The sequence below is a fragment of the Alligator mississippiensis genome, chromosome 3 (assembly GCF_030867095.1).
Source record: "Alligator mississippiensis isolate rAllMis1 chromosome 3, rAllMis1, whole genome shotgun sequence".
NCBI classification, from domain to species: Eukaryota; Metazoa; Chordata; order Crocodylia; family Alligatoridae; genus Alligator; species Alligator mississippiensis.
In genome coordinates, this window is record NC_081826.1 from 226,127,281 (window position 1) to 226,151,152 (window position 23,872).

At 46.5% G+C, this 23,872-nt stretch overlaps 1 long non-coding RNA gene across 3 annotated transcripts in view; it reads left to right on the plus strand.

The window, feature by feature from the left end:
* The window catches only part of LOC109282459 (uncharacterized), an 82,800-nt gene extending 62,541 nt beyond the window's left edge, over positions 1 to 20,259 (plus strand). Inside the window, exons 2-6 of one of the 3 annotated variants that reach the window (XR_002089446.2) lie at positions 6,167 to 6,315; positions 14,593 to 14,693; positions 14,798 to 15,726; positions 15,857 to 17,331; positions 17,446 to 20,259. This is a non-coding gene — a long non-coding RNA (uncharacterized LOC109282459). Of the gene's footprint in view, positions 1 to 6,166; positions 6,316 to 14,592; positions 14,694 to 14,797; positions 17,332 to 17,445 lie in introns of all 3 variants that reach the window. The other 2 variants (XR_002089445.2, XR_002089444.2) reach the window with 2 other exon arrangements.
* The last annotated feature ends 3,613 nt before the right edge of the window (positions 20,260 to 23,872 follow it).

The following is a 23,872-nucleotide window of genomic DNA, read 5'->3' on the forward strand; positions in this document are numbered from 1 at the left end:
TTACTATTCAATTAATTTCTTTGAATTTATATTTGCTCTTTTTTGGGGGGGGAACTTTGAAAAAAGAAAGCTGTATTTCTCTGCCAGTGTGATCCATCACTGTGCAGGGAGGCACACAAATTGCATGCACACATGCACACACAAACAATATAAAGAAAAATCAGATATTCATAGGAGAAGAAGACAGACAGCACACAATTTTTACATAACTCTTAACACTGAAGCAAACGATCAAAGAAGAGGCCAGTGCGTGCATGCAACAGAGGGAATAAAACACACAATACAAAAGGATTCACACACACACACACACACAGACCTTTTGCAGCACAGGAAAGATAAACATGAAGCGTGCTGAAAAGGCAGGTGCCAGGTCTTCTGGCAGGGGAAGGAGAGCAAGTAGGGGGAGAGCTAGAGCTGCAAGTCCCCCCTCCCCCAAACACAGATGCATTCTCTTCCCAAGCAGCCATGACATCAGTGCTGCCAGTGGAAGCAAGGAGGTGGGAGCATTGTCTGCACCTGATGTCCCTACACCTGCACCACCCCCACCCCCAGTCCAGAAGTAGGCACCAGCAGTGGAATCACTGTCATCTCCACCCCAATTTCAGCTCTCAGCATGAGCCTGCCACTGCCAGAGGAGGAGCTGGAGCTGGAACCAGGGATGCTGAGCACACTGGCTCAAGCAATTCTGGGGACTGAGGGGGAATCAGAGTTTGTGTTCCACACCCCTCAAATTTCTCCTAGACCCAGGTCTTCTCCGGAAAGCAGCACCTCATAGGAGGCTGAGGTTGTGGAGGCAAGTGGCTCAGCTGAGGCAGCTCCTCCTGCTGTTCAGCCTCAGCCTGCTGAGGAGTGGGATAAGGCAGGATCCTCACCCTCAACCCAGAAGCAGGGGAGTAGTGTAGTGTGGGAGCATTTTGAGCTGGCAGACGATGCCAGGTTTGCCATCTGCCAGCACTGCCGAAGGCACATGAGCCATGGCAAGGATGTGAGACACTTTTCCACCACGATGATGCTGCTGCATCTGAGGAAGCAGCACCCCCTTACCCTTCTTCCTGCTCAGTCTGTCACCAGTGCGAGTTTGCCAAAAGGGAAGTGCCCTGCTCACCCCAAAAGGCCCCTTACCCCCAAAGCAGAGGCAGGCCACCCTCGACCAGTGGGGGAAAGGTGGACAGAAAAGGGAGGGTGCGTTCCCAAGGTGAGTGAGATCACCCAGAGCATTGGGGAGATGCTTGCTGTGCATAGCCAGCCCTTCTCCCTAGTTGAGCAGCCAGGGTTCAAGTGGTTCATAGCACTTCTGCCCACATCTTACAAAGTGCCCACATGCAGCACCTTTAGCAGGACGGTGGTGCCCTCCCTGTATGAGGCATTCAGGGAGTACTTGAGGGAGGAGCTGCACAAGGCAGGGCCGCAGGTAGCCTTGTACTTCACCTCCGACATCTGGAGCAGCCGGGGTGGTGATCATGCCTACCTCTCCCTCACAGGGCACTGGTGTGATTAGTCAGGCCATCGGTGGGCTCTACTGCAAGCCAAGGTGTGGATGTGTGCCATATGGCAAGGGAGATCATGGGGGCCATGAACCTCATGGTGCAGGGGTGGCTCGTTGGGCAGGCTGAGCTCACCTGCAGGTTCATGGTCAACAACAATGGGGCCAATATGGTGAAGGCTGTCTGTGATGCCAACTTTGTTGCATCCCGCAGCACAAAATCATGCAGGATGTGGAGACTCGGTGGAACTTCATATACCTGATGCTCAAAAAGGTTGGTGGAGCAACAGAAGGCCATCCATAAGATGGCCTTGCTTGGGGAGATTGGGATCAGCGGCCCCCTGAATAGAGCTGAGTGGGGTACCATCTCCCAGATCTTGGTGGTCCTCAAGCCCTTCCGAGGCCACCAAAACCCTTAGCGCTAGCAATGCCCTCCTCAGCCAGGTGATCTGCCTAGTGAGGGAACTGGAGAACCAAATGGAGAAGTTCCAGGGGATCAGTGTTCCTGGCTGGGGCAGGGTGCTGTCACCAGACGTGCAGGCACTGGTAAGGCAGCTGAAGGAGGGCATCAGGAAAAGGCTGGATCCCTTGCGGTCCAGTACAGTCCACATGCTGGCCGCCATGTATGACCCGAGGGTGAAGGGGAGCATGTGCACTGGTAGCCCCAAAACCCTTGATCGCTGGACTCAGGTGCTGGTGAACAAAGTCAGGGAGGCTGAAGTGCAGAGGCAAGGGGATGTGGAAGAGGGGGATCCACTTCCCCATGCCAGCACTCCCAGCACCAGCACCAGCCAGTCTCCTCCACACCAGCCACTGCCAATGTGGGCCATGGGCATGGCTTCAATGCTGGGGTCCAAACGCATCAGGCCCCAGCCTTGGGCAGGTAGCGCCAGGGCTTCAGTGGCTACCTATCTCACTGAGGATGTAGAGCCACTGGACTATGACCCCTTGGCCTACTGGGCAAACTGCAGCCAGATGTGGCAGGATACGACCATGGTTGCCTGGCAACGCCTGTCCTGTCCACTGACCAGTGTTCCAAGCGAGAGGATGTTCAGCATTGCTGGCAATGTTATGACACCCCACCGCACCTGCTTGGATCCCGCTTTGGTGGAGCAGCTGGTGCTCCTAAAGGTGAACCTCCCGCTGCTGGGGTTCCCCAAGCTCCACCTGCAGACAGACTGAGTGCCACCCTCCTCACTCTGTCTGCACCAATTTCCTTTTTTGAGTTTTTTAAAAGCCGAGTAATGCCCCGAGCTGGAGGGGGCAGTAACTGCATCACCAGCAAGCAGGGGAAGAACATGTCCCTGCTGAGCTCATTCCCCTGCCAGGACAAACTTGGAGGTATGGGATTGGGGCTACGGGAAAGGAGGCGGCCCCAGGTCCTGAGCATGACCATTAAAACTGCACCCTGGCAGGGTAGGGAGGCCTGGTGGGACTGCTGGTGGCGTGGCAGCCCAGTAAATGCCAGGACCAATGATCCCTGGTGAAAGGTGGGTAGGAGGTACCAAAACCTCCAGCTAACGCACCCACGCACAAAGTTCTGGCTGGGGAACACCCAGACCTGTCACATCTTTGACAGGCCTGACACCTGCTGGTTGCAGTGCAGTTGCAAGGCTCCCGGTGAGCTTAGCTTAGCTGCCTGGGATGCCAGCTTTAGGGCTGAAAACCCCTTTGTCAGGCTGAGGAAGTACCTGCAGTTGGTTCTGGATGGAAGGAATAGTAAAGCAGCCAGAGGCTGGCCTGGCCCGCAATGCAGGCAAGAAAGCCAGTCAGTGAAAATGGAAATAGAAACGTCCAGGGGGAGGGACAAGCTGGGGGGGGGGAGGGGTAGAGGGGAAAGGGGGATGTAGCAGCACAGGTAAAAGTGCAGAGGTGCCTGGGGTGTCAGATGTCTGGCAAGTCTCAGTGTGCCAGAACTCCACTGTGTATATTGAGTCCATGAGTTTCTGTACCTACTACCTAGAAGGCTGATGAAGTGCAGTTCATAGGCCCAGCTCTGAAAAGTAGTTTGCATAGTAATTTGTTCCCTCTCAGGTTCAGGCCCGAGAGACTGGAGGCAGAGTGTTTTTTTTGTGAGGAATGTGCCCCCACAGGTAGTTGGGCTTTGTTGTCTTTGATAGATTCTGGCGTGCAGTTTGTGGGGGTACTGGAGATAGTTGGCAGGTTTTGTGTTTTGAGCTGTAGGAAGCTGGCTTCAGTTCTGGTGATGAGGTTAGGTGCTTGTTTGAATGTACAAACCACTTTTCAGAGCTGGGCCTATGAACTTCACTTCATCAGCATCCTAGGTAGTAGGTACAGAAACTCATGGACTCAATATACACAGTGGAGTTCTGGCACACTGAGACTTGCCGAACATCTGACACCCCAGGCACCTCTGCACTTTTACCTGTGCTGCTACATCCCACTATCCCCCTACCCCCCCCCCCCCAGCTTGTCCCTCCCCCCGGACGCTTCTATTTCTGTTTTCACTGACTGGCTTTCTTGCCTGCATTGCGGGCCAGGCCAGCCTCTGGCTTCTTTACTATTCCTTCCATCCAGGACCAACTGCAGGTACTTCCTCGGCCTGACAAAGGGGTTTTCAACCCTAAAGCTTCCAAAGATACATGTTTTTTAAGTATTCCTTTTTTTTTTTTTCCAGAATACACATATAGATATAAAAAACACAAGATAAGCCATCACACACCATGAGTAACATCATATGTCCAACACAGTATCTTTACTTCTTGCTGTCAATTCTTTTATGAAAAGAAACGCTCTGTGACAGTTCCATTCGGGTACCTTTGATGCTGCTGATGATGCTACTGGTGTTGAGCCAGCTAAGTTATTTTACCTGATGTCATGTAAAGCGGTGGACTGGATGTGAGGCTGTAGGGGAGGAGGAGACCTTGCTGGGGCACACTGCTGTGTTGTACAGAGGCCCCAGCACCAGGAAGGGCACACCTTAACACACACACAGTGTTACCCACCCACATCACAAGATTTGCCTGTCAGCAGCTTGAGGTGCAGGGCTCCAGAAAACAGAGTCCCCCAGCGAGACACACACAGCTGGCAGGCTTCGTGGCCTGGCAGGGCCCAGCACCCAGGCCTGCACTAGATTCCACCCTCGTGTAGCCCAAGACAGATGCAGTTGCCCAAGCACCCACCTACATCACGAGTTTTGCCTGTCAGCAGCTTGAGGTGCAGCTCCCCCCAAACCCCTGCACCTATCTTCTTGAAACTTGGCATGCTTTGTGGCCTCACCAGGAGGCGCCACCCCTGCAGTTTTCACCACCTGCACCACCCCTCATGATGTAACACATAGATGTGCCATGAGTTTTGCTTTCAAGAATTTGGGGTGCAGTTCCCCCCAAACCCCTGCACCTATCTTCTTGAAACTTGACAGGCTTCATGCTCTCAGCAAAGGCTAGTAACCCAACAAGTTTCACCCAAATCATAGACAAAACAGCAAAGTTATAGACCCCCATTTTAGCCTACGGCCAGATCTCCGAGGCAGCTCCATAGCTTCGGCGCTGCTTCAGCCAGATCAAAGCAGCAAACCAATCTGGAGCTCTGGATTGGATCACTGACATCCGAAGCAGCTGGATCCGAAGCCAGAGCAAATACCTGCCTACTCGCACAGGCCTATTAGATATATCTATATCTATATATCTGGTAGGACAAAACATTTCATGCTGTAGCAGCAGACAGAAATATTAGTTTAAGTATCTACAGGGACATTTAAGGACAAGATAAATGAAGGAAAACTTATTTCCTGTTGAATTTGGGCAAAATTCCCAGCTGGTATCAATAGGCACCACTCCATTAAAGTTAATCAAACTACTGCATTTCACAGATACTGAGGAGCTGGTTCACAGTCTTCCACTTACTTACGCATGCTGCATCCCATGACTGTCTTTGTTTCCTCAGGAGATAGTCCAAAACCAGATTTTCAATTCTTCAGGAAATGGAACTTACAAAATATGTATTAATTCAGCATTGCAGTGACAGAGCAATATCTAGATGTTTCCTACATGATATTTTTTAATCCAATTTCAAATTATCAAGATATTTCACTTTGATAATATCAAAGTAGTAGTAGTTTCAACACTAGTGAAACATACAATGTAAAATATGAAGTACATTAAAATATTGTTAATCTGAAGAAAATTATATAAAATAACAATGCAAAAATTAATATCTTATTGAAGTGATATGTCAGAATTGGCTTATATGGCTTGTGCTAGATATGGAAGTTAGAGGCAGTCCTCTGAAATGGCATCTTTGCCAGGGCAGGTAGAAAAGGGTCAAGGACTTACACTTACTCCCTGTGGCTATCCGTCCCTTCTTCATTCAAGCTGCATTCATTATAGGGGAGAATGGGGGCCAGTAATTTGAATCCTACTTGCTGACGGGGGAAAAAAAGAGGAGAACTATATTGTTGAGGTAATAAAGCCCAGCAATACTATGCCATATTAACCATGTAAAAAGAACAAAATTGCTTCTTGAATAAAAATCCTAATAAGACATTTTAAAAAGGAGCCTGTTAATGACAGTGTCGCTTGGTGTGATGGTGTGTCCAGTTAGGTCGAGACCTCCTGGTTGCCCATGTTGGTCCACAGTGATACAGGATATGTCGTAAGGAGCTGGAGTCACAAGCTGTAAAAGTTATGATTATAACTTCTGTATTTCCAATTTGAAATTCAGGTGCAGGTGTCTTGGATACCATTTAAGACAACCAGCATTTAATCTCAGCCACCCACAGCAACATCTCAAGTGTGCGATGACTGGGCAAATGTCATTTTAATGGTGACCAGTATATGATGGCTTTGATCCATAACATCATATTCAAAAAGGTGAGCTGCACAAGTGTTTCATCAGAGACAGGGTCTGCAAAAAGAGCATCTGGTTCATAATGACAGAGAAAGGGTAGCCAAATACTTTCAGAGCTGAAGAAAAATTAACTTGACTGACACATACAACCTATATGAAATATTCTCAAGTCATGGTGGAAGACAACTCTTTTAAAATGACTATTTTTATTTCCCCTGTGGTCAAAAATAGATAAACAAAAGTAACCATTCATATGAAAAGAGCTGAAAACTAAAATTTTTGTTTACGTGACATTATGACTGTGACACTGCCAGCCAAAGCCACGTATTTCCAAGTTTTACACTCTCTAACATCTTTGTGAAATACAAAATAAATACCAGTAAGTTATCCAGGAGATTTTAGTGGTTTTCTAGGAATTTTTTAAAAACAGTACATTATTTAGCTACCCTTTCTCTTTCCAGCCTGGCAGACTGTGACAGAGGGAAGTCTCTGTGAAGAAACCCCCTCCTTCTCTCTGCCCCTGACTTGGGTCAGCCCAGGTGACCCCTCTCTCTCCTTGCTTTCTTCTTGGTTCAGGTTGGTCAATCAGGTGACCTGGCCAGATAAAACTCTTAGAGGGAGGAGGGAGCACTCTTCCTTCCAGTAGGCATTTTGAAAAGGTGCAAGCAAATGCCCCAGGCTGCTGCCTGGTGATTTTTTTGTAAGTAAAATCCTGGAAACTAGCCAGGAGTTAGGAATTATGTCTAGGCCAGACTTTGTAAGACTCAAGTTGTTTATGTTTGCTCAAAGTATATTCTGACTTCCTCGTTCAACGCCCCCTTCCCCCACTGATAAAGGTACCGGGTTACAGCTTGCCTTGCTATATTACTGAGGAGGGAGGAGAGAGGCTTTCTGCACCCAGCTTGGCTAGCAGAGTTTGTCTTTCTATTTTCCCTCAGCTCTACCCAATGCTATCTTGGGATGCTTTGGGCTGAAAGAAGCACCCAGAAATATTACTGTGGGCAAAGCACCCCCAAGGTTTGCAGGGTCTTTGTGCCCTAGGCTGCAGAGCCCTACAAGAAACCAGTGGTGGGTGGTGGCAGCATTACCCCAGGCTTGCACGTTTTCCCCCAGAAGCTGGACAGCTGGCTGTAGGCTCCCTGAGGGAGACACCTGAAGCAAAGTTTTGGGCCTGGCACAGTGAGGTGGGAGGCTCTGTGTAGTAGTGCCCCCTACTGTGCATGCCAGTCTCAAGGCCAAATCCAACATCAGCCTGCCCACCTGTCTAGGGCAGTTGCTCTGTCTTGCCTGCCACAACTTGATGCATAAAAAAAGGATGTAATAATGCAGGAGGCTTCCCATTTTATGCCCTGATGCCAGGGGCATTATACACAGCTCCAAACTCCCCTATACTATGTCCCATGACTTGCAGGTGGTATCCAAAGTACAAACTTGGCTTCAGGGGTCCTCATATGTGCCTAGGCCTCCTGCCCTCTTGCTAGGGCCTCCACTCAAGCTCTTTCACTAGAGCCTCCAATTTATGCCCCCTTTCCCTTGCGCCTACATCACTGAACTGTTGGAGCCAGCCTCTGCGCAGTCCTTCGGGTTACACAGACCCTACTCTATGTGCCCCTGTGCGTCCCTTCAAGCCCACCCACATGGACCCTACTCTGCACCATCGTGCGCAGCCCTTCAGGCCACCCCTGTGAACCCTATTCTGTGTGGCCTACTACCTACTCTACACCCCCTCACTGGGGCCAACACTCAGTCCCCCTTCACTGAGGCCTTGGGGTCTTACACCCCATGGTGCTCAGGTGTCTGTAGATGTGCCTGGCCCCTTTCCTGTCCCTACTGCTGGGTTACCCACGAGGTTGTAGGGGCTGAGGCTATAAGGCACCCCATACTCACCTCTCACTAGGGAGGCAACTGGTGTGGCATTTCCTGGGAACCACTCTGCCACAGGCAGCCCCACCACACCATACTGCCCTAGCAGGGTGTCATTTTAGGTCACTCCCCAGGACCAGGAACCTCCTGCCATCCCCATAGTTCCTGCTGCGTACTTCCAAGATGTTATGTGAGAAGCAGCTGCACCTGGGTGTTGTTCCCCCTCCAGCTGGCTGCAGCAAACTGCTAGCCCCGCTGCTCAGGGCCTGCACTTATCTCAAGCAGCTGTGCCATCTTCCCAATCAGGTGACCTCCTGCTGGCCGTGCGACTCCTCTGATTGTGAGAGCAGTTACCTGGAGGCTGCTCTGCTGCCTGTTCTGGCCCTTAAAGTGTCAGGCACCGAAGGTGCCCTGACACAGACCAATATGTATTTTAGGTATTGTTAATTAATTCTGTGAAACCACTCAATTTCTTTTACCCTGAAACCATAAACAGCCCAAATTTGCTTGAACTGAGTCCAATGTAGGACACAATGGGTGCTTCTACACGTGATGCTACATCACCATAACGTGCTACAGCAACATAGGAAAAAAACCATGATGCTGCAGCTACATTGCCATAGCAACATGCTCCTTCCTTATAGTGCACTGCTATGGTGATGTAGCAGCTAAATATAACTGCACAGCCAGCACAGCGCAGTACGGGCTGTTACTGCACCGTTATTTAGTGCTTCCAAATGGCACCATACGGCCTAAGCTCACAGAATTGATTGTGGACCTCAGATGAGTTTGAAGTTGGCCATGCATTTAGTTATAGATTTATTGTGGGGTTGGAAGATTCGTTTCTGGGTGGGAGCAGTGTGGGTAATGAGTACGAGGATAATAAACTGTGACATCAGAGCATTTAATCCACCACTGATCAATGAGATTTGGCCTCAGTGCTGGAAGCCCTCTGATCCATCCTTATTTAGGAAAGTACTTTCTTATTAATAGATACTTGCATTAACCAGCAGCTTATATCCAAAGGGAGAACAGGAGAAGTATTAGGCTAGAAGTGGTGGTCAAGTCTAATACAAGACAGATTGGAGGGGGAATTGTTAGGATTGATCATTTAGAAAATTATGATTCAAACCCATTAAGTTGTGCAGCTGATCAGCAACAAAATTACATCCACTTTGTAACTATACAATAGTGTTACAGAAACAAAGAGCTGGAAGGGTTTTTAAGACCTGGCTAGACAAAGCCTTGGCTAGGATGTTCTAGTTGGGGATCACTCTGTTTGAGAAGGAGATTGGATTAGATGGCTTCCTGAGGTCCCTTCCAACCCAAATTTTCTATGATTTTATGGGCACTGACAGACATGAAGAAAAGCACTCTACTGGAAGCAGCAGCATGTATACTTTGACCCAGCTCTGCAGTATCTGTATAGATCAGGCACTTCACTTCAGTGGGCCTTTTTGGCACTTCTATCTAATAGCTGATTCAATCAGCTATTAGATAAAAGTGCCAAAAAACCCACTAAAGTGCACAATCTGTACAAATATTGGGAAGGTAGAAATATTGGGAAACATAGTGCCCATTTTTAAGAAAGGGAAAAAGGATGATCTAGGAAACTACAGAACCACTCAGCCTTAGTCCCTGGAAAAATCATGAAGCAGATCCTCAAGGAATCCATTTCTAAGCACTTGGAGGAGAAAAAGGTGATTAGGAACAGTCAACATGAATTCACCAGGGGCAAGTCATGCCTGACCAACCCAATTGCCTTCTATGATGAGCTGACTGGCTCCGTGGATGTGGGGGGACCAGTGGATGTGGTGCATCTTGATTTTAGCAATGCTTTTAATATCGTCTCCCACAACATTCTTGTAGGGAAGCTAAGGACGTATGGACTGGATGAATGGACTGTAAGGTGGATAGAAAGATGGCTGGAGCATCAGGCTCAGAGAGTAGTAATCAATGGCTCAATGTCTAGCGGGCAGCCCAGTATCCAGTGGAGTGCCCCATGGATCGGTCCTGGGGCCAGTTTTGTTCAGTGTCTTCATCAATGACCTGGAAGATGGCATAGAGCGCACCCTCAGCAAGTTTACAAATGACACTAAGCTAAGGCGAGTAGTAGATATACTGGAGAGTGTGGCTAGGATTCAGAGTGACCTAGAGAAATTGGAGGATTGGGCCAAAAGGAAAATCATGAGGTTCAACAAGGACAAGTGCAAAGTCCTGCACTTAGGACGGAACAATCCCATGCATCAGTACAGGCTGGGGGCTGGGCAGCAGCTCTGCAGAAAATGACCTAGGGGTTACAATGGACAATAAGCTGAATATGACCCAGCAGTGTGCCCTTGTTTCCAAGAAGGCTAATGGTATACTGGGCTGCATTGGTAGATGTGTTGCCAGTAGGTTATGGGAAGTCATTATTCGCCTCTACTCAGCACTGGTGAGGCCACATCTGGAATGCTGTGTTCAGTTTCAGGCCCCTCGCTACAGAAAGGATGTGGACAAGTTGGAGAGAGTCCAGCAGAGGACAGCAAAAGTGGTATGGGAGTGGAGGAGGGCTGGGGGACATGACTTATGAGGAAAGACTGAGGGAACAGGGCTTATTTAGTCTAGAGAAGAGGAGACTGAGAGGGAGCTAATAACTACCGTCAACTACTTGAAGCGGGGGTTCAAAAGAGGATATAGCTAAACTGTTCTCAGTGGTGGCAGATGACAGAACAAGGAGCAATGGTTTCAAGTTGCAGCAAAGGAAGCTTGGGTTAGATTTAGTTAGAAAGAATTTTCTCACTACGAGGGTAGTAAAACACTGGAACAGGTTACCCAGAGTGGTGGTAGAAGCTCCAATCTTGGAGGTTTTCAAAGCCTGGCTAGACAGTGCTTTGGCCAGGATGATGTAGTTGGGGCTGGGTCCTGATTTGAGCAGGGGGTTGAACTAGGTGACCTCCTGAGATCCCTTCCAATTCTAACTTTCTATGATTCTTTGAAAGCCAGTTCCAACTAATGCAATGCCTCTTCTCAGCATGCACTAGACACAGCACAGGGACACACCAAGTTTCAAGTAAAGTGCTTTTCTTCATGTTTGCAAGCCGCCCATGATTCTAAGAGACCCCCTGAAGTATCAAGTCCACTCCCCTACAATCCCAGCAAACCATGTCAGATGTTGTCAGGCCCAAAAGTATCTGCAAGCAAACCTATCTGTTCCTGCCCCTCTTCCAATGCAGTGAAGCATCCCTAACATCCTACTACAGAATGATTTTTAATACAGAATTGGCCTCAATATCCAAAATATGCCCTAGGAAGACAGCAGGAAAAACCAAGGGTGAGGGCAATGCTTTGGGCCTCTGGAAGGACTGGGATCTTGTTAGGTAAAATGTGCCCATATGATTCTAAGAAGCAAGCCATGGCCCCACCACAGAGGAAGGCCAACTCCCCTAGTAGTCCATGCCAGTCTGAGCTGGGGAAAATTCTTTCATGTTTGCAAATCTGGTGAGTGGCCAAACCCTACACAAGTGGATAAGGCCCACCAAGCAAGAGGTGTGATGTCTCTCTGTACCACTTGAAGCAGTGGTGTGCCCTACTCAATTCTGATGTCTCACAGGAAGAAAAGAGAAAAAAACCCCAGAAGCCATAGTTTCATAGTTGGTAGGGTCAGAAGGGACCTGAGCAGATCATCAAGTCCGACCCCCTACCATGGCAGGAAAAAGTCCTGGGGTCAAACGACCCCAGCAACGTGTTCGTCTAACCTCCTCTTAAAGACCCCCAGGGTAGGAGCCAGCACCACTTCGTTTGGAAGTCGGTTCCAGGTCCTAGCTGCCCTGACTGAAGTAATGCCTCCTGATGTCTAGTCTGAATCTACCCTCTGCCAGCTTGTGACCATTATTTCTAGTCACTCCTGGTAGTGCTCAGGGGGACAGGGACTCCCCCAATGCCTACTAGTCCCCTCTGACTAGTTTGTAACAGGCCACTAGATCCCCCCTCAGCCTTCTCTTGTGGAGGCTGAACAGGTTCAAGTCCCTTAGCCTCTCCTCGTAGGGCCTGCCCTGCTGCCCCCGATCATGCTGTCCACATCCCTCCTGAAGTGCAGCGCCCAGAACTGGACGCAGTACTCCAACTGCGGCCTGACCAGTGCCGCATAGAGGGGGAGGATCACCTCCTTGGACCTGCTTGAGAAGCATCTGTGGATGCATGACAAGGTGTGGTTGGCCTTCCTGACTGCGTCCCCACACTGTTGGCCCATGTTCATTTTGGCATCAATAATGATTCCAAGATCCTTTTCTGCCTCTGCACTGACAAGAAGGGAGTTCCCCAGCCTGTAGGTATGCTGCTGGTTCTTCCTCCCCAGGTGCAGCACCTTGCACTTCTCAGTATTGAAACCCATCCTGTTCTCATCTGCCCACCCCTGTAACCTGTCTAGGTCCAATTGCAGCCTATTCCTCCCTTCTAGTGTGCCCACTTCCCCCCACATCTTAGTGTCATCAGCAAATTTGAATAGGGTGCTTTTTACCCCCTCGTCCAAGTCACTGATGAAGATGTTGAACAGTGCGGGTCCGAGAACTGAGCCCTGGGGGACCCCACTGCCCACATCCCTCCAGGTCGAAAATAACCTATCCACCACCACTCTCTGCATGCGGCCCTCCAGCCAATTAGCGACCCATTTGACTGTGTAGGTGTCGACGCCACAGTCCCCTAGTTTTTTAATGAGAATGGGGTGAGAGACATTGTCGAAGGCCTTCCTGAAGTCCAGAAAGACTATGTCTACTGCTACCCCTGCATCTAAGGATTTTGTGACCTGGTCATAGAAGGCCACCAGGTTGGTCTGACAGGACCTGCTCTAATGAACCCATGTTGGTTGCCCCTAAGCATAACCTCCCCTGCTGGCCCCTTGTGGACATGCACCAGGATAATTCTCTCAAAAAACTTACCCAGAATCGAGGTAAGACTAACTGGCCTATAGTTTCCTGGGTCTTCCTTCCTCCCTTTTTTGAAAATGGGAACTACATTGGCCCTTTAATGGGAACCACATTAATGGGAACCATATTATGTATGGAAAAATACTCTTCAAGGACCCTACAGAAGCTCTGAAACATACAAGTAATTGGTTCTATACAATATAATAAAATACAATAATGTGAAGCAACAATTTTTAAGCATATTTAAACACAAGATAAAGCATGAGAAAGGGAAGGAAACTACATTCAGAAAAGGTCTTCTCTACTACTTGACCTTATCTTCCTTACTCCTACTCATAACTGGTACAATTTCCTGTTACCAGGGGATCAAACTCAGCCCAGTAACCCCAAGGCCTTGGAAAATGACCACCCCATTGCAAAAATTGCTCCAAAATTCAAATTCTCTTGCCACTAGAAGCTACATCTCACCTTGTGCCCAGTTTTTGTAACTTCATCCTCTGACACCAGATTCTGTCCACACTATCAATGAAGTCAAGAAGTCTCACTAGCCAGACACCTGCCTCTCATGCAAACAATCCACATAGTGATCAAGTTTCCTTCAACCTCTTCTTAGGTATACTAGTAAGTTGGACACCCAAAGCTCCATATCACAACATGAAATTACTAACTCCGATATCATCTCTTATTTCATTATATTATGAAGGTATTTGTTAAAACAATTTAGGTTCCTTGCCCCCAGAAGTATGCATGTGTGGTTTGCAGTGCCTCAAAGCCACAAGGTGCCACAAACCGCATGCAGCACATATGCATCCATGCACCATGCTGCTAATTTGCAACACAGCAGATTTTTTTGACATGGAGAGATCCCAGTGTGAAAAAAACAAAAAATACCTGCCATTTAAAAAGCGGCATGGTCATGGCATCAGCGTGTGCAGCCAAAAACTGGAGCCTGGCCAGCTAGAGCCATGCTCTGGCTGCTAGCCAGGCTCCAAGCAGCCAGCTCAGTGCCATTGCTTCCCAGGAGGACCCCAGGTAAAAGTTGCTGAGGCCAGCACCTGTGCTGGCCCCAGGCTCCCCTACCCCAGTTGGGTCCCTTTGCAGCACGCTGAAGCGTGTGTGCAGGGATGTGCCTGGGGACTAATAGCAGCAGTACAAATATGTGCCGCTGCTATTTGTTCAATGGGGAATGCATGACCCTGCATGTGCATGCTCATGGGGGTGTGCCTTATAAGTGCAAATGCAACACAACTTATTAATAATGATGGGGGTGTCATAAGTCTTTTACATTGCCAAATTTGAGAGTTGTCCAGCAGTTATTGTACATATGGAAGCCAATTTCTGTTTATCAAATACTTAACATTTTTGTCTCATAATTCATTTGTATTAGAACCATTGTGTTTTGTGATTTTATTCCACTACTACCCAGAAGTCATGAGTAATGAAGTGTTCAGCTTGTTAGCAATAGAACTGACATTAAATTCAATGCCTGATTATAGTAACATGTTATATTAATTTAGTTTGCAATATTTTCAGACCAAAAGCAGATCTTTTGGGCCTCAAACAGCCTTAAGGAGCAACAGAGTAATTAAAATTTCCAGTTGGATAGTACAGAAGCCAGTTGAAGACTGCAGAAGGTATAGCATCTGGATTCATGCTTAAAAAGTCCATTCATTGGGTGAAGCCCACACAGACTATTTTTCGTATGTGAGGGACTAAATTCTCTCTTTTCTTTTTACAGGCCATGAGTTCACTCATTCAAGTTCTCATCTTCTAGTTGTGCACCAAGTAATATGCAATGAATCATCTCTGTTCAAGCATGTGGTAACTCTTCATTGGAGTAAAGTTAGGCTGGGTAGCTAGGAATTCTTATAAATTTATTGTCATCATTTGTGAAGTGGAGGTTTTAATTAAGTGGAATTTCTTGTGAAGGAGAGTTTCTGGCACACACCTCTGTTGGGGCATTGTGACAGGGTGCCTTTCTAGGGGTAGCCATGAAGCCCCAGGAGTTCCTGCAGCCCTCACTTTCTAGGGCCTAACCCCTAGAGTCACTCACTATGACTTAATGTAATTTATTTTTTATACGAGGGCAGCTGCCCCAGGGCTTCCTAAACTGCTCTTTCAAATGACCACCAGGTGCATGTGGTTCCTGCCTTATGGGCTAGTTGTATGGTTCCATTCTGCCCCTACATCATGCCCCATTTCTCTCAGATGGCATCTTCATTGATGTTCTCTTCCACTTAGCCCCTCCTCTGGGGCTCCTGGACCCGTGCTGATCCCCCACATCCTCAGCCCCACAGTCTGGGCTCTGGACCCCTTCATGGGTTCCTAGAAACCTCTTTCTACCCTTAGTTCCTCCCCAGCTCTCTAGACTGCTTTCGGTATTACCTTCCATGTTAACCTTCTGGAGCTGCTGCCATCCTGCTGAGGTGGTGTTCTCTCAGGAGGATCCAAGCTGGTATTGTTGGCTCCACTCAGGCCTGGGCTTATATTCTACCTAAGCCCAGCTTTACTCCAGGGTCAGACAACTCCATAAATCAATCCCGGCTGCACCTACAGGCTGCTTCTTAAAGTGGCAAGAGCAGAAAGCTTCCTGCCACAATGACGTGAGAAGTTCCTTCTTTACCTGGTTCAAACCAGAAGGTTGAACTTGGGTCTTGGCCATTACAGGTGAGTGACTGAAGTACTGGGCTTTTGGCTGTTTTGGATGCACAAACTCTCTGCTTTTTCAAAAATAATTTTTAAAAATGTAACTGCAATTTTTTCATGTTTTCCATACAATCCTGACTGCTTACCAAAGTATAAGTCAGAGATGTAAAGACAACCTCTGCCTTGAAGAACTTACAGTGATCTATTTGATACGCACAGGTGAGACAGTATGTACTGGGAGACCAGTTAGCTGTTAACTCAGAACACCTTTATTTTGTTTCCTTCTTTCATGACTGACCAAAATGAATGTTCGTGGCCCTCATGGAATAAAGGAGACACAATAAACCACTGTTTCTCAGCCTTTTTAGGTTAACCACTTCATGTTAGAAACCAAACTTTTGCGAGCTCCTTCCATTTCTATAAATGCAAGAATACACACACGATAATCCTCAGCCACATGGTAATCCTATATAAAACATCATAACTAATACAACTCTATTTGATCTCACATTTTTTTTACAGTTTTGGCCATCCTGAAATCACTCTGGAAATTTTCTTTTCTTAAGAACTGTACTAATATTCAATGCCTTGCAACCTCCTCCCCTCCCAACAACTCCTCCCTCCTCACCCCAATTGTGACATCTGTGAGGGTGGCAATCATCAGCCAAGAAACACTGAAATAAAAGAGTTTGAATGAAAAGATGAGACCTTGGCTCACTAGGATAGGGAAAAGAAATGTGTATGGAAAAATATTAATGGTAACAAACGTATTATGGAGAGACTAATATTCTTGTGACAGGGAAAGAATAGTCTTTTTTTATATCCAGTTAAGCCCCAGAGGGGCTTGAGAAAACACATGATTCATACACAGCTGATGACCTAAAAGCAGATTGTGGCTACAAACACCCCTGGTGGCAGCTAGGAAATCTATACTCAACAGATAGATTTTTGTTATTGTATCAGGTCCCAATCTCTCTGGCTCCATATGAACCATATGGGAAAAAACCCAGGAATTTACTGCCTCTGATTTATCTAGACACTTGGGAGTAAGGTGATGTTTGCTGGTCATTAAAAACAAAGTAATTTTAAAAAGTAAGTTTATATGAGCTTCTTGCACTCAATCACTGTAATAGATTGGCAGAATTGCAAATTCTTCTAATGCACATGATAAAAGTTTAATCTAAAAATGTATCTGGCAATAGGACCTCTCTAGATAGGGAATTATGTCAAGCAAGAACCCAGTACAACACATTTTGGCAGCTCAGCAACAGGGTCTTGAGTACTCTTCTTTTTAATAATGAAGCTGATATGATAAAGATGGCAACCCTATTGAAATAAAAACTCTGTCCTGAAACTGGAATGAATGTATACTACTACTAAATTGTGTCCAAAACCAGAAACATCAATAAAATTTGGCAGAAGGAGTACTTACACATTCATTGCCATACATTGTCAAAGAGAACACTCTTAAAATAGTCCTTTTCCTGTTTGAAAGATAGGTCATTTGTCTCCTCAGTTCCAACTCAACTCCCATAGGAAGTCATTTTGACCTGGATCAGGCCATTTGTGTGATGGGACAGTTGCAGATGAAAGGGCTTTCCATGGACATTTCTATTGACTGGACAGGTAAGCAGGTATTGAAGCAGAGAGATCTTTTTTCCAAGTGCTTAGCCTTCAAAGAAGAGCATTGTACAGGTGTAAAACAACAGAGAAGCAGTTTTGAATATTGTGTCTTCACAGTTGCTACAGAGAAGAAATTTCTGCTGGCACACAAAATTCTCAGACCAACTACTTTTTCTGGACTTCCAAAAGCAAAGCTGTGTCTGTGAATCGTAAGCTTGGCAGGTACTTTGGTCACCATAATTCCTATTCAAGACTGCAACTATTTTTGAATAAAAAATAGCCTAAGAATGGAAGTATTCTGGATCTGCATCCCTATCAGCAACTGACATTTGGAGTTCATTCTTTGCCTACTCTTCAGAAACCACAGCAATAACAGTTATCTTCCTACAAATCCCTCCTTAAAACTCACCACTGCCACAATGCCTACAAAAAACTCAACAAGGACTAAGCAACTAATCAGTATACTAACTAGTGGTGAAACTTTTGCCTTGCTGTTGTTTTTTGTTTCCCTTTCTCTTTGTTGCATCCTGTCTCCTGTTACCCTTAAACCATAAACTGTAAACTTCTGGGGGCAAGGACCATCTGTTGGTTGTTTGTACAGTGTTTAGCACAGTGTACCCCTCTGATCTTAGATGCAGACCTCTAGGGTAGGGATGTCAAGCATATGGGCTATGTCCACAGAAACACTGCATCGGGCCTGCCAGACAACTAGTGGGCTACAGAAGCTGGCGGAAGTGGCTAGGGTGAGGGTGTGGCCTGCCACAGAATTTGGAGCCCCCTAGGCCAGGGGTAAGCAAAATACGGTATGTGGGCCAGATACAACTTATGGAGAGTCTTTGTTTGGCCCACAGCAGGAACCTCGGGGCTGTGCAGCTCAGGTCCCCACTAGTACTGTGGGGCTGCCCCCACCTGGGCTACCTAGAAAGGCAGTCCAGCTACAGAGCTATCCCAGCCCTGCTGTGTGCACAAGGGGGTGGCAGGACACACCATGGGCAGCTGTTGTGAATCCAGAGTGGGCATGGGGCGGGGCTGGAGCTGCGCATTGTTGGCAGTGGCAGAGAGGCATCTCAGGCCATGCAGGCTCCTGCTGTTGCGGGTCATGGGCAGGTGCTGACCAGCTCGGGGGGGGGGGGGGACATACAGGGGCTCCTGTGCACACCCATCATACCCACCCACCCCCACAAACCCACAAATACACCCTCCCCCATACACAGTCACACACCCCACAAACACCACACCCACCCACAAAACCCCCACCCCTCCCAACATGCACCCCCCCACACAGACACCTATGGGGGGAGCCCCACTCACTGCTATGAACACATACCCCTTCCACACATGCCCCCAGCCACCCTCCCCCCTCCACACACCCCACAAACTCCATATCCACCCACCCACGCATACCCACACACCCACCCATAAAACTCCCATACCCACACACCCTCCCCCACACCCCACAAACCTCAACACACCTGAATCAGGACAAAAATATTTTTTTTTAATAAAATTAAAATGTGCTATTGTCAATGTTTGATTTTTAGCATATAGTTTTTTTGGGGGGGTGGTTTCTGGTTTCAAGATGGCAAACCCCCTTCCCAAAATAAGTACTTCCACGGGCAAAGGGAGGGGCTTCTGCTGGCAGAGATCAAGGTTTAGGGGGCGGGACTTCTGGCTCCAAGATGGCGACCAGGGGGCAGGGTACTTGCCAAGGGGCGGGGCTACCTGTTTCAACCCTTGACAGCTCACCAAAACTTGTTAAGCAGCCCTCCAGCTGAAATAATTGCCCACCCCTGCCCTAGACCATAGTGGCTTTCAACAGCAGGAGGTCAAACAAGCTCTGTGCTGACAGTTCTGCTTACCTTATAGCCACTTGGCCCATCACTACTGCTGCAGCAAATGGTCACTTGACTTACTGCTGTTGGCCTTTGACTCATACTGGATCTGCTGCCACCCTGTGTCCCAGGCCACATTCACCACTACTGCCAGATCCAGCCCAGGGCATGGGATGAGATTGATACCCCTGATCTAGAGTAAAAGATACAGCTAGAAATGAGACTAAAAGCTAAAAGCACTAGGTGAAGTAGCCTGTTGCAGTTGCTAAAATAGTTTTAATAATAGAACTCACTATTCTGTACTATACTTATTCACTTTTGGGGTTACTTGTTTGCATTGTTTTTATTCTTGTAAATTTTTTTTTAAAAATCACTATAGTTACTAAGCAAAGCATAGTTGATTTGGTGTATTTCAGGAGAAATAAAAATCTGGATAAGCAGTAGTGTAGATACATTCAAATATGGTCACCCCACTCTTTTTAGGCTGAATGTTGGATGCATGATTCAGAGACTGAGGAGGAGAGAGGGGGTAAATTGAAGAAATTGATTGATTAACTCATTATTTCATAAATTGCTCTGAAAGCAGAATCAGCTGAGCTGATGAAGTGATCCCTAGTTTCTCAAGCTAAGATAAACAAGTCCTTGCATTATTTAGAATATTTTGGCTTAAATGAATAGAAAAGCACCTTTGAGTTCTGGCTTCCATCCAGCAGAAACAGGTCTGTCTCCCTTTTTATAACTTTCCCTGCCTAAAATATCATTCCTACAGACAGTTTCAAGGTGAAAACCTCATTATGGAGGTTTTCCCCACTTTTCAACTCCTTTAAAAAAAATCCTTTTCATTCCTTTTGGAATCACTATATTGGTGAAATGCCAGCAATCCATTTTTGATCAGCCCGTACCTAACTGAACTGAAAAAAAGACCATGTTACAAGCAGTTTCAGAATAGCAATATATTCTTCTGATAAAACCCACTATTTACAGCACTTAGCTGAATTATCTACACTTGATATTGGGTAACATCAGGATGAATCACAGTTGTAAGGATCAGTGTTAGAAACATTATATTTATATGCTTTAATAAACAAAAAGAATCACATACGAGGTGTTTGGTTTTTTATTTATATATATATATATATATATATAAACCCTCCCTGAATTACTGGATGAAGTGTGCTGAATACCCAAATGGACTTACTCTGTATTGGTCTTATTGGTTTTTGTTGCATAACTGTTCCACATATAGACTCATGATCATCGGCAATCCCTCGTAGTCAAACATGATGGTCATCTATGATTGTCTTATCTGTGGATTCTAGGATGGATGACAAAGCCTCTCCAGGATTGACAGACCCTCTTGCAGGGGTCCGTCATGTGCGGTGGGTGGCTCTGGGTTCTTGGTTCAGCCTGTGACATGCTATTTCTGCTGGTCCCATTTTTCCATCTCCTGTTGTTGTCATGAAGTTTCAAAGTACAGAGATCCTTGCAGCAGACCCTTCCTCTATTTGGGGTGATGCTGGGCAATAGTCTCCCATGAGTTAATATCAAAGTTGCATTTTTTCAAGTTGGCCTTGAGGACATCCTTGAAGCACTTTCTCTGCCCTCATTGTGAGCATACACTTTGACTGAGCTGGAAGAATAAGCTTTGTGACTCTGGAGTCAGACATGTAAATGATATGGCTGGCTCAGCAAAGTTAATGTTGCATGATCATTGCCTCAGTGCTCATGGTGGTTGCTTGTGAAAGGATGCCAACGTTGGTGCATCTTTCTACCCACTGGATTTGAAGGATCTTCCGCAGGCAGCATTGATGATACTTCTCTAATGACTTGAGATGTCTCCTGTACATTGTTCATGTCTCAGCTCCATAAACTGAGGTAGGGATCACAACTGCTTGATAAACCATGAGCTCACTTCTGAATATGACATTGTATTTTTAAACATGCATTTTCTCAGGCATCCAAAGGCTGCACTTGCACATTTGAGGTATGGGAAATATTCATCATTCTCCAGAGTCTCACTGTAACTAAATTACTGGAGTAGGGGACTGCTCATTAAGAGCTTGTTGATGGAGGACCTTTGTCTTCTGAATGTTAAGCATCAGTCCCATTTTTCTTGTATGCCTCAGTAAAGATGTCAATGATTGCCTGAAGGTCTGCTTCTGAGTGAGCACATGATACAGCACCATCAGTGTACCAGAGCTCAATGACTGATCTCAGTGTGGTCTTGATTTTGGCTGGAAGCTGGCTGAAGTTAAACAGCCTACCATCCATTCAGTGGTTTAGCTCCACTCCAGCTGGAAACTTGGTGGTGGTCAGATGTAGCATCAGTCATGAATATCAAAAAGAGTGTTGCAGCAATGATACAGCCTTGCTTAAAATCCCATTTTAAACCTCAAAGGGATCTGTGATATATCCATTATTGAGAACCACCACTTGCATACTGTCATGGAGCAGGCAGAGAATAGTGACAAATTTTGGTGGGCATCTGTACTTCAAAAGGAATCTCCACAACAGTTCTTGGCTGACAGAGTTGAAGGTTTTTATGTTATTCCCAGCATTTTTCCTGCAGCTGGTGAGCAGTTAAGATCACATTGGTTGTACCTTAACCCCACACTGAGATTCTGGGAGGAGCTCTTCAGCAAATGGAAGATGATGGTTCAGGAGGGTTCTTGCAATGATTTTCCCTATGGTGGACAGTAAGGTGATCCCTCTGTAATTTCCACACTTGGACCTGTTTCCTTTTTTGAAGATTGTCACAATCATGGCATCCCTGAGGTCATCTGGGATTTCCTCATCATTCCAGATTCTTAAAATGAGGGCATGGACCTGTGACATAAGCTCCGCTCCCCCCTGCTTGAAGATTTTGACAAGGATTCTGTCAGCTCCAGATACTTTGTTTTTCATCTGCTTTATGGCTTTCCTTACCTTGTCAAGGGTTGGTGGGATTTCCTTACCTTGTCTCTGCCTGGGTGTTGCAGGATGAAGCTGAGAACACTCTCATCAACAACAGAGTCTCAACTGAGAAGGTCTCCAAAATGATCCAACAGGAATTGATGGCTCCCCTTTCCTTGATCAAGTCTCCTCCATCCTTAGGTCTCAAGGGGGTTAGTGCATGAGTGCATAGACCATATATGGCTTTGCTGAGTCTGAAAAAGCCATGCATATTGTGGATGTCAACAAAGTATTGAATCTCTTTTGCCTCGTCTTCCTACCATCTGTTCTTCATATCATGGGCCCTCTGCCTTGGCATGCTAAAAATTCAATTTCTTTGCTTGGAGTTGATGTTGTTCTGCCAAGCACAAAAGTCCTTGCGGTCGATCACCTCTTGGATCTCCCAGTCAAACTAGTTTTGATGTTCCCTGGTAGAGAATCCAAGCATCTCTTCACAGGCACTGATGACAGTGGACTTCAAAGCACCCCAAGCACTGCCAACATTCTCCCATTGTTGACTGGAATTCACCAGTTTTTCATTGAGACATTGTTGGAAGAGGTCTTGCTCGAGTCCTTAATTGTTGATCTTCCATCAACATTGCTTTTGCTGCAGCCCTTGTTTGGGAACTAGTTTGAATGATATAACCAAATGGATGAGTCAGTGATCAGTGATCAGTCATATCATCATGATGAATCATCATGATGAATCATCTTCCTATCATAGCTCAGGTGATGAAGACATCTTTGCAATCCTGGGCATAATGACATAGTCAACCAAGTACCAATGCTTGGATCATAGGTGTTGTCATGATGTCTTGTACCTGCTTTTCTGGCAGAACAGGGTGTTGGTGATGGTGAGTCTGTATTCCATACATTTGGTCAAGAGGAGGATGCCACTGGAGTTGACCTTTCCCACTTCTTCCTTGCTGATGGTTCTGTTCCAAAGATTTGATTCCCTTCTGACTCTGGGATTGAAATCACCAAGAAAAATAAGTCTGTCTCCCTCTAGAATGCCAGAAAGGACTTGGTCAAAGTTGGCATGGAATTCTTCCTTGGCTTCATCAGTGGTGCCAAGGAGTTGGGTCAGTATACTGATGACTGCGGTGTATTGGCTCCCTGCCAATTTAAGATGGAGAGTCATAAGGTACTCAATTCCAATAGGGACCTGAATGAGTTGGTGTATGAGTTCATTCTTGATGGCACAACTAACTCCATTAAGCCAGCATTTTCCTTCCTGTTTACCCTTCCAGAAGAAAAAATAGTAGCCCACTTGTTCCTCAAGCTGCCCATCTCTCGCTCATCAGGTCTCGCTCAGTGCAGTAATATCAAAGTTGTGTTTAAGGCAGAATTGCGGTGCAGTGCTCTGGGTGTTCATTATTAGGATTTTCCAGGAGGGTCCTGATGTTCCAGGTTCCAAAATTGGTTGTGTACCTTCATTGATTTTGAATGCAGTAAAGGTGGTCCCATTGTATGTAGTTATCCATTCAGAAAGAAGGCAGTCAGATTATGTTTAGGACATCTTTTCTAGCCCCTTTCCATTTAAGGTGAGCAGAGTAGATCCTGAAGAGGGCTGTTCAGTCACAGTTACAGCTGCTGAAACACACTGCTGGCTCCAAGTGCTAAATGACCTTCTTGTAACTGTTGCCTTTGTGCCAGGTCATGACTAGGAACTTCCAAATCTCACAATCCTGCTCCCATTGTCACTGGTTGCCAAAGGTCTTGAAGAATATGCTGGAAAAAGCTGTTTCCATGGAAGGTGCCTGTGCATGATTTCTTTTATC